General features: G+C 38.8%; 1 long non-coding RNA gene across 1 annotated transcript; it reads left to right on the top strand.

Moving 5' to 3' along the window:
• Nucleotides 1–1675: 1675 nt before the first annotated feature.
• Nucleotides 1676–5167, top strand: LOC112495273. Its single transcript, XR_003061654.1, has 2 exons — nucleotides 1676–2396; nucleotides 3717–5167. It is a non-coding gene; the product is annotated as an uncharacterized LOC112495273 (long non-coding RNA).
• Nucleotides 5168–9978: the final 4811 nt, after the last annotated feature.

The raw sequence follows: 9978 nt of genomic DNA, 5'->3' as shown, positions 1-9978 counted from the left end.
TGGAGGATGAGCTTGAGAGGACTAAAGCCGAGCAAGCTGAACTTCGGGAAGAGCTATCGGAGGTTCAAAAGGAGACCAACGAGCAAATTAAGTTGCTGATAGCGGAGGTCGGAAGAACTCGAGAGCTGACGAAGCTCAGAAAATTCATCCAGGAGAGATACAATGCGGCCTGCCTAAAGGATGTCCACAAGGCATACCAAGCTGCCGTGAAGAGAAATATAGAGGGAATTCCCTTATCAGAAAAGGGAAAAAGAACAACGGCAACCAAACCAAAGGGGAAAGCCAAGTCAGAGAAGACAGCCGTCCAAGAAGGATGTCAACAAACTCAACTGACAGACAAGAAGTGCCCGATGGTAAAGCTGAACCGGATTCGGACCAAGAGCCAGGATTCCTCCTTGGAAGAAGAAATCTTACCAGCCAAGGAACAGAAGGAAGCCAGCCTAACCAAAGAATTCGAGCAGAGCGAAGCCAGTTCGACCGGGGAACTCGAACACGGTAACGTACCGTACCGTACCGTAACGTACCGTACCGTAACGTACCGTACCGTACCGTAACGTACCGTACCGTAACGTACCGTACCGTACCGTAACGTACCGTACCGTAACGTACCGTACCGTACCGTAACGTACCGTACCGTAACGTACCGTACCGTACCGTAACGTACCGTACCGTAACGTACCGTACCGTACCGTAACGTACCGTACCGTAACGTACCGTACCGTACCGTAACGTACCGTACCGTAACGTACCGTACCGTACCGTAACGTACCGTACCGTAACGTACCGTACCGTACCGTAACGTACCGTACCGTAACGTACCGTACCGTACCGTAACGTACCGTACCGTAACGTACCGTACCGTACCGTAACGTACCGTACCGTAACGTACCGTACCGTACCGTAACGTACCGTACCGTAACGTACCGTACCGTACCGTAACGTACCGTACCGTAACGTACCGTACCGTACCGTAACGTACCGTACCGTAACGTACCGTACCGTACCGTAACGTACCGTACCGTAACGTACCGTACCGTACCGTAACGTACCGTACCGTAACGTACCGTACCGTACCGTAACGTACCGTACCGTAACGTACCGTACCGTACCGTAACGTACCGTACCGTAACGTACCGTACCGTACCGTAACGTACCGTACCGTAACGTACCGTACCGTACCGTAACGTACCGTACCGTAACGTACCGTACCGTACCGTAACGTACCGTACCGTAACGTACCGTACCGTACCGTAACGTACCGTACCGTAACGTACCGTACCGTACCGTAACGTACCGTACCGTTGCAACCGGCATCAAAAATATACTAAACTTGACTTCAGTTCTTATACAATGTTGATATCAGAACTGACACCGGATCGGGTCAGTCCTGAATAGAGTCTTATAGATGTTAAGAAATAAAGTATTAAAACTGCGAGATGCCGTATCTGGACATATCTGATGACTGGTCGAAGGGCAAACGTGAGCCACCAGCGAGATGCGTTGAAGAAAAAGGTATCATAAGTTGATTAACATTCTATTAGTAAATTCACATTGTAGAATCAAGGTTCATTTGAGTTTAGCAAGACTACGCACTATGACTTTAAAGAAGCATATCTAGAGATACATATATTAGTGAAGCAATAGTTAAATCAGTATCTGATGACTGGTCGAAGGGCAAACGTGAGCCACCAGCGAGATGCGTTGAAGAAAAAGGTATCATAAGTTGATTAACATTCTATTAGTAAATTCACATTGTAGAATCAAGGTTCATTTGAGTTTAGCAAGACTACGCACTATGACTTTAAAGAAGCATATCTAGAGATACATATATTAGTGAAGCAATAGATAATTCAGTGAAAATTCTATAATCATTAAAAATAAACTTTCCATACAAGGAAACGTTGGTTAAAAAGAAGGTAAATGCCTTAGATGCAGAATAAATTCAGCCTCGTTGGCATTTTATATGATTCTTATGGGGTTCGATGTGAAAGTTATGAATAATAGGAAAAATTAACAATCACTATACTTACCATGTCCAATATTGAATAAAAAGGTAGTATCCACAGCAAGACGAAATCCTATAAGAGTAGAATAGACAGGAAGCAGGAATAAACAATTGTTCAATGGCATGATGATAAATAATTAGATAATTTATTAATGCCGAAAGACAGTATACAACAAAGTTAACAGAGACTTGGCCAGACACTCAACTTGCCTGAAAGAACAATAATTTTGCAGTATATCCTCAAAAAAGTAACTTGTCAATGGTAGATTATAAATAATTTGAATAATTTCTAATTATGAACGAATAGCACACATTGCTCATAATGACATAAAGTTTTTACATTAGCTGATGTCAAACAAACATAATTCTAGCGACATTTCACTCGAAATAGGTATTGTCAATAGCATATCTAGAGATACATATATTAGTGAAGCAATAGATAATTCAGTGAAAATTCTATAATCATTAAAAATAAACTTTCCATACAAGGAAACGTTGGTTAAAAAGAAGGTAAATGCCTTAGATGCAGAATAAATTCAGCCTCGTTGGCATTTTATATGATTCTTATGGGGTTCGATGTGAAAGTTATGAATAATAGGAAAAATTAACAATCACTATACTTACCATGTCCAATATTGAATAAAAAGGTAGTATCCACAGCAAGACGAAATCCTATAAGAGTAGAATTGACAGGAAGCAGGAATAAATAATTGTTCAATGGCAAGATGATAAATAATTAGATAATTTATTAATGCCGAAAGACAGTATACAACAAAGTTAACAGAGACTTGGCCAGACACTCAACTTGCCTGAAAGAACAATAATTTTGCAGTATATCCTCAAAAAAGTAACTTGTCAATGGTAGATTATAAATAATTTGAATAATTTCTAATTATGAACGAATAGCACAGAGTCTTATAGATGTTAAGAAATAAAGTATTAAAACTGCGAGATGCCGTATCTGGACATATCTGATGACTGGTCGAAGGGCAAACGTGAGCCACCAGCGAGATGCGTTGAAGAAAAAGGTATCATAAGTTGATTAACATTCTATTAGTAAATTCACATTGTAAAATCAAGGTTCATTTGAGTTTAGCAAGACTACGCACTATGACTTTAAAGAAGCATATCTAGAGATACATATATTAGTGAAGCAATAGATAATTCAGTGAAAATTCTATAATCATTAAAAATAAACTTTCCATACAAGGAAACGTTGGTTAAAAAGAAGGTAAATGCCTTAGATGCAGAATAAATTCAGCCTCGTTGGCATTTTATATGATTCTTATGGGGTTCGATGTGAAAGTTATGAATAATAGGAAAAATTAACAATCACTATACTTACCATGTCCAATATTGAATAAAAAGGTAGTATCCACAGCAAGACGAAATCCTATAAGAGTAGAATTGACAGGAAGCAGGAATAAATAATTGTTCAATGGCAAGATGATAAATAATTAGATAATTTATTAATGCCGAAAGACAGTATACAACAAAGTTAACAGAGACTTGGCCAGACACTCAACTTGCCTGAAAGAACAATAATTTTGCAGTATATCCTCAAAAAAGTAACTTGTCAATGGTAGATTATAAATAACTTGAATAATTTCTAATTATAAACAAATAGCACAGATTGCTCATAATGACATAAAGTTTTCACATTAGCTGATGTCAGGTAAATATAACTCTAGCGGCAATTCGCTCGAAATAGGTATTGTCAATAGAAAAAACTGTAAACAATATAGTAAATTGTTATTACAAATAGATAGCACGTTGTTAACGTAATGACGCCTTGCTTGGACTCCATCCTATATCAAATATACGGAAATTTTGCAAAAAATACTTTGAGAAAGATATTGATAATGGATTATTTATAAATATTCTATAAATTTATAATTACAAGCAGGTAGCATGAATTAGACATGATAGCGTAGAGTCTTAAGACTAGTTATTGGAAATCCAATAAAAAAATTAATGAATTTTTGCCGATAATTACATTGTCAGTGGAATACACAAGTAATTCGATAATTCGTTATTATAAACAAATGCCAGTCGAGGGTTACAATGAAACCACGAATTGACATTAGACTTTGACAAATAAGTTGCAATTTTGACAAAAAACCCCATAGGATGTATTGTCAATAGAAACGATTCAGATTGTTGATAAATTAGACTAAGCGTCTCATAACTAATAAAAATAGTGCGTGGTACGTTAATATTAATAGTTTATTAATAAATTAGATGTCAAGGTATTATAATTTCGAGAATCCAAATTTGGGCTGATTTGAGAAAAGTCCTAAGCGCATCAGAATTGTTGCTAGGCCAGGACAATCTCAGGAATGTTCGAACAACGACCGCAAGTTCTAAGAATTTGACGTCACGAAAAGTGGCGTGATGTCCAATTACGGCTAAACCGAGATAGTTACGACTCGGGTTATTTAATTAAGCATTATATTATAATTTTGCGATTATGTTAAAATTATATAGGACTCTGTCGATTGTTAAGAACTAACAGTTCAATAGTTTATAAACTTGTATCGTTAATAATTTCCACGACAAACCTGCACCGTTACCAAAGATGCGTGTAGGTGGTGTAAGATTTAGTTTTGTTTAATTATAATTTGTAAGAATACCTCTAATTACTTATAAATTATAAGTTAAGAAGCACGGCTGAAATTTCATCGAAATGTTAGTTATTAAATAGCTAGCAGGGCAAATTATAGTTTATTATCAAGCTTTAGGTCACCAGAAAGTCTTGATAATGTTTATTGCTAAAAATAATGTAAATTTAGACTATTTTCGCTAATTTGCAAATTTCGCCCTGCTGATTGGCAAATGAACACTAGGAAGGGATTGACTCGGTGTTCGAAGTCAACTGAGCGCTCATTGGCTGCGGCTAAAGCACTTAGCGATTCTATTTAAGGAGCAAGCGCCATGACTCCAGGTTCCAGTCCGATATCGCGAGTCAGTGCACGTACTACGTCGTTCCGCGTGGACCAACTTCCTAATGGCGTAAGTGTCTTAGACACTACGCTCATTGGTGGCTAGAGTACTTGCCAAAGTGTTTAGTTGTAATCTTCATTGATTCGGTCGTGTAGTAATTGAACGAGGAAAATATATAGCCATTTTTATTTTGTTTTTACATATAAATTCAAAATTTTATTTGGTCTATTGCCATTCTTTTACCTCGACGGCAGCAACAACATCCAAGGAGGTCTCAACAGCAGGAAGTTTGGAAACCCTTTCCTGATTTTTGGTTAAAATTAGGTGGCGACCGACAGACCATCGGTTCACCATTCTTCGGTTCGAAGCAAAGGCACACGGATCAAGGACCGCCCTCCGTGGGACAGCCGAATCTAGGAGGACCAGGAATTCTCTAAGGGCAGAGGATTACCAGTAGGCCTACCAATCCGGTCACAACCTAACCTAACCTAACCTAACCTAACCTAACCTAACCTAACCTAACCTAACCTAACCTAACCTAACCTAACCTAACCTAACCTAACCTAACCTAACCTAACCTAACCTAACCTAACCTAACCTAACCTAACCTAACCTAACCTAACCTAACCTAACCTAACCTAACCTAACCTAACCTAACCTAACCTAACCTAACCTAACCTAACCTAACCTAACCTAACCTAACCTAACCTAACCTAACCTAACCTAACCTAACCTAACCTAACCTAACCTAACCTAACCTAACCTAACCTAACCTAACCTAACCTAACCTAACCTAACCTAACCTAACCTAACCTAACCTAACCTAACCTAACCTAACCTAACCTAACCTAACCTAACCTAACCTAACCTAACCTAACCTAACCTAACCTAACCTAACCTAACCTAACCTAACCTAACCTAACCTAACCTAACCTAACCTAACCTAACCTAACCTAACCTAACCTAACCTAACCTAACCTAACCTAACCTAACCTAACCTAACCTAACCTAACCTAACCTAACCTAACCTAACCTAACCTAACCTAACCTAACCTAACCTAACCTAACCTAACCTAACCTAACCTAACCTAACCTAACCTAACCTAACCTAACCTAACCTAACCTAACCTAACCTAACCTAACCTAACCTAACCTAACCTAACCTAACCTAACCTAACCTAACCTAACCTAACCTAACCTAACCTAACCTAACCTAACCTAACCTAACCTAACCTAACCTAACCTAACCTAACCTAACCTAACCTAACCTAACCTAACCTAACCTAACCTAACCTAACCTAACCTAACCTAACCTAACCTAACCTAACCTAACCTAACCTAACCTAACCTAACCTAACCTAACCTAACCTAACCTAACCTAACCTAACCTAACCTAACCTAACCTAACCTAACCTAACCTAACCTAACCTAACCTAACCTAACCTAACCTAACCTAACCTAACCTAACCTAACCTAACCTAACCTAACCTAACCTAACCTAACCTAACCTAACCTAACCTAACCTAACCTAACCTAACCTAACCTAACCTAACCTAACCTAACCTAACCTAACCTAACCTAACCTAACCTAACCTAACCTAACCTAACCTAACCTAACCTAACCTAACCTAACCTAACCTAACCTAACCTAACCTAACCTAACCTAACCTAACCTAACCTAACCTAACCTAACCTAACCTAACCTAACCTAACCTAACCTAACCTAACCTAACCTAACCTAACCTAACCTAACCTAACCTAACCTAACCTAACCTAACCTAACCTAACCTAACCTAACCTAACCTAACCTAACCTAACCTAACCTAACCTAACCTAACCTAACCTAACCTAACCTAACCTAACCTAACCTAACCTAACCTAACCTAACCTAACCTAACCTAACCTAACCTAACCTAACCTAACCTAACCTAACCTAACCTAACCTAACCTAACCTAACCTAACCTAACCTAACCTAACCTAACCTAACCTAACCTAACCTAACCTAACCTAACCTAACCTAACCTAACCTAACCTAACCTAACCTAACCTAACCTAACCTAACCTAACCTAACCTAACCTAACCTAACCTAACCTAACCTAACCTAACCTAACCTAACCTAACCTAACCTAACCTAACCTAACCTAACCTAACCTAACCTAACCTAACCTAACCTAACCTAACCTAACCTAACCTAACCTAACCTAACCTAACCTAACCTAACCTAACCTAACCTAACCTAACCTAACCTAACCTAACCTAACCTAACCTAACCTAACCTAACCTAACCTAACCTAACCTAACCTAACCTAACCTAACCTAACCTAACCTAACCTAACCTAACCTAACCTAACCTAACCTAACCTAACCTAACCTAACCTAACCTAACCTAACCTAACCTAACCTAACCTAACCTAACCTAACCTAACCTAACCTAACCTAACCTAACCTAAATCTAAAAGGAGATGCTCGTACCTGGGGAAACTTGATTGAATATCAAAATTTTGAACAATTTAAGGATATGTTTCTGGCTAGACATTGGAATGATAAAATTCAACAAGATGTAATGGCATATATAATGAACGGACGTTACGAGCCAAAATTCGGATCCATGGAAACATATTTTTTAACGTGGATGACGCATGCTAATTATGTTGATGCGCCGCTGACCGAGAAATGGAAAATTGAAAAATTATTGTTACATTTTCCTGAACGTGTATATGAGCGTTTACGATCAATGGCGGACCTGACAGTTCCACGCGTAATTTCACGATTGATCGAATATGACGGATCAAGTGTAGGATTGGCTATCGAGAGCCCTAGGGGAGTCGATAAAAATCCAATTAGAACTCAGAAATCTTCCGAGACCGATGACAGAGAATCTAGAAGGAATTTCTACGGTAGAAAAGAATACGGCAATAAATATGAAAATAAATCAGAAAGGCCAGCTAGAACCGTGGAAATTAAGAAAGAATCAAATATTGGAAACAGACCTAAGGATTCTGAGAAGAAGAAGGTTTGTAGGTTAGAGAGGGTTACCGAGGCTATGAAAGATAACGACGACGGGCAAACAATAGAGCAAGCCAGCGATCCGACTAAGAGCGATGTGTCAACAGACGACGACTCGGATTCCGAAGAGGCAAAACACTACTCTATGACTTTGATAGGTCCGGGCGAATACAACGCAGACTCAGAGTCAGAAATAGAAAATAATCCGAATATCCAACGGAAATATAAATTACCAAGCGTAAAAATTAATTTAGGCGGTAAATTATTTGACGCGTTGATCGATACGGGAGCGGAAGTATCCGTAATATCCGAAAGGGTAATAGACGCGCTAAAATCAAGAAATATAAAATTTCCTATTATTCCCGTAAAAGGAATTAAAATCATGTCAGCTGTCAAAGACAAAGGCACAGTAACCAAAAGAAAGGTATTACTGGATTTCGCGTGCGAGGATCAAATTAGATCACACAAATGTTATGTGGTGGGCACATTAGCGGAAGACATAATTTTAGGACTTGATTTTATTATAGAAAATCGAATGGCATTAGTACCGTATCTAGGTAAAGCTTTCTTTGACGTAGGAAAAGATAAAGTGGGATTATTAGACCCTACGAAAATTTTAGCATACGATGAAAGGGAACGAATGCTAGTTAACCAACTAACAACCGAGAAACAAGAAATTGAGGTTTTAGATCGCGTTAACAAATTGCCGAATAATGATCCAGAAATAACATGGGTACATCAGAAAGATTCTGAAAATACAATGGCGGATATGTTATCGCGACAGATATCCATTAAGGACAACTTAATAGAAACAGAATATCGGGTTCACCAAATCATTCACTATAATGATAACCGGAATTGGGACTCGTGGAACGAGAAAATACGTCAAGCTCAACGGAGCGATACTAATTTAGCATCGCGAATGGAGGAAAGGCCGGGAAATTTCCAGATCCAACAGGACATAATTTGGGAAAAAAGGGCGGACAAATGGCGTATTCCAGTTAGTGGACCGATAATAGAACAGCTGATTGAGAAAATACATGCGTTCCTAATACATTTTGGGACAGATAAAATAATAGCGTTCGCGAAAAGCATTTTTTATATAGAAAGTGTAGATGCGATCGTAAGAGACATAGTGGCATCGTGCGAATTATGCCAAAAGACGAAGTATTACACAAGAGCCACAGGGGGAGAGCAATACTACAAGCTACCCACTAAACCGGGCGTGAAAATTTCGTTGGACTTGTACGGGCCATTGCCTGTCGCGAAAGGCGGGTATAAATATATCGCAGTGACGATGGATCAATTTTCGAAACTAGTAACGTTTAATCCAATCGGTAATATCTCGACTAGAGAGATTATAAAGATATTTGAAGATAAATATTTCGAAAATTGGGGAAAACCTGACGTGATCCTAACGGACAGGGGTGGACAGTTTCTCTCAAGGGAATGGGCCGATTTCGGTGAAAGAAATGGTATTGAGTTAATCAAGACAACGCCATACAATCCGCAATCTAATCCAGTAGAGCGTGTAATGCGAGAAATCGGACGCGTAATTAGGACATACGCACACTCGAGTCATACTACGTGGACCATGATTTTAAAGCGAGCACAAAACGTATTGAATTCTACCGAGCATAGTAGCACAGGATGCATACCATTCTACTTACATAAAGATGAAGAATACGTACCACTGGGTTTGCCAGAGTTCTTGAGAAATCCAGAACCTGAAATGGAAGATAGGGAAACCTTGATTAGGGAAACACGAAAGAAATTAACCATCGCAGCCTCCAAGCGATACAAACAGTTTATTAAGAAAAATCACCCTGTAGAATACGAAATAGGGAATAAGGTGTTATTGCGAACACATAAATTATCGGAAAAAGACAAAAGACTTAACAGAAAGATTTGTCTAATATACGAAGGTCCATACGAAATAGTAGGGAAACCACATAAAAATGTATACACTCTGGAACGAGACGGAAACGTTTTAGGGAACTTCAACACTAGACAGCTTCGTCC

Source organism: Cephus cinctus, unplaced genomic scaffold, assembly GCF_000341935.2.
Source record: "Cephus cinctus unplaced genomic scaffold, Ccin1 Ccin1_scaffold1850, whole genome shotgun sequence".
NCBI lineage: Eukaryota > Metazoa > Arthropoda > Insecta > Hymenoptera > Cephidae > Cephus > Cephus cinctus.
The sequence above is the reverse complement of the archived record's forward strand: the minus strand, read 5'-3'. Positions and strand labels throughout refer to the sequence as shown.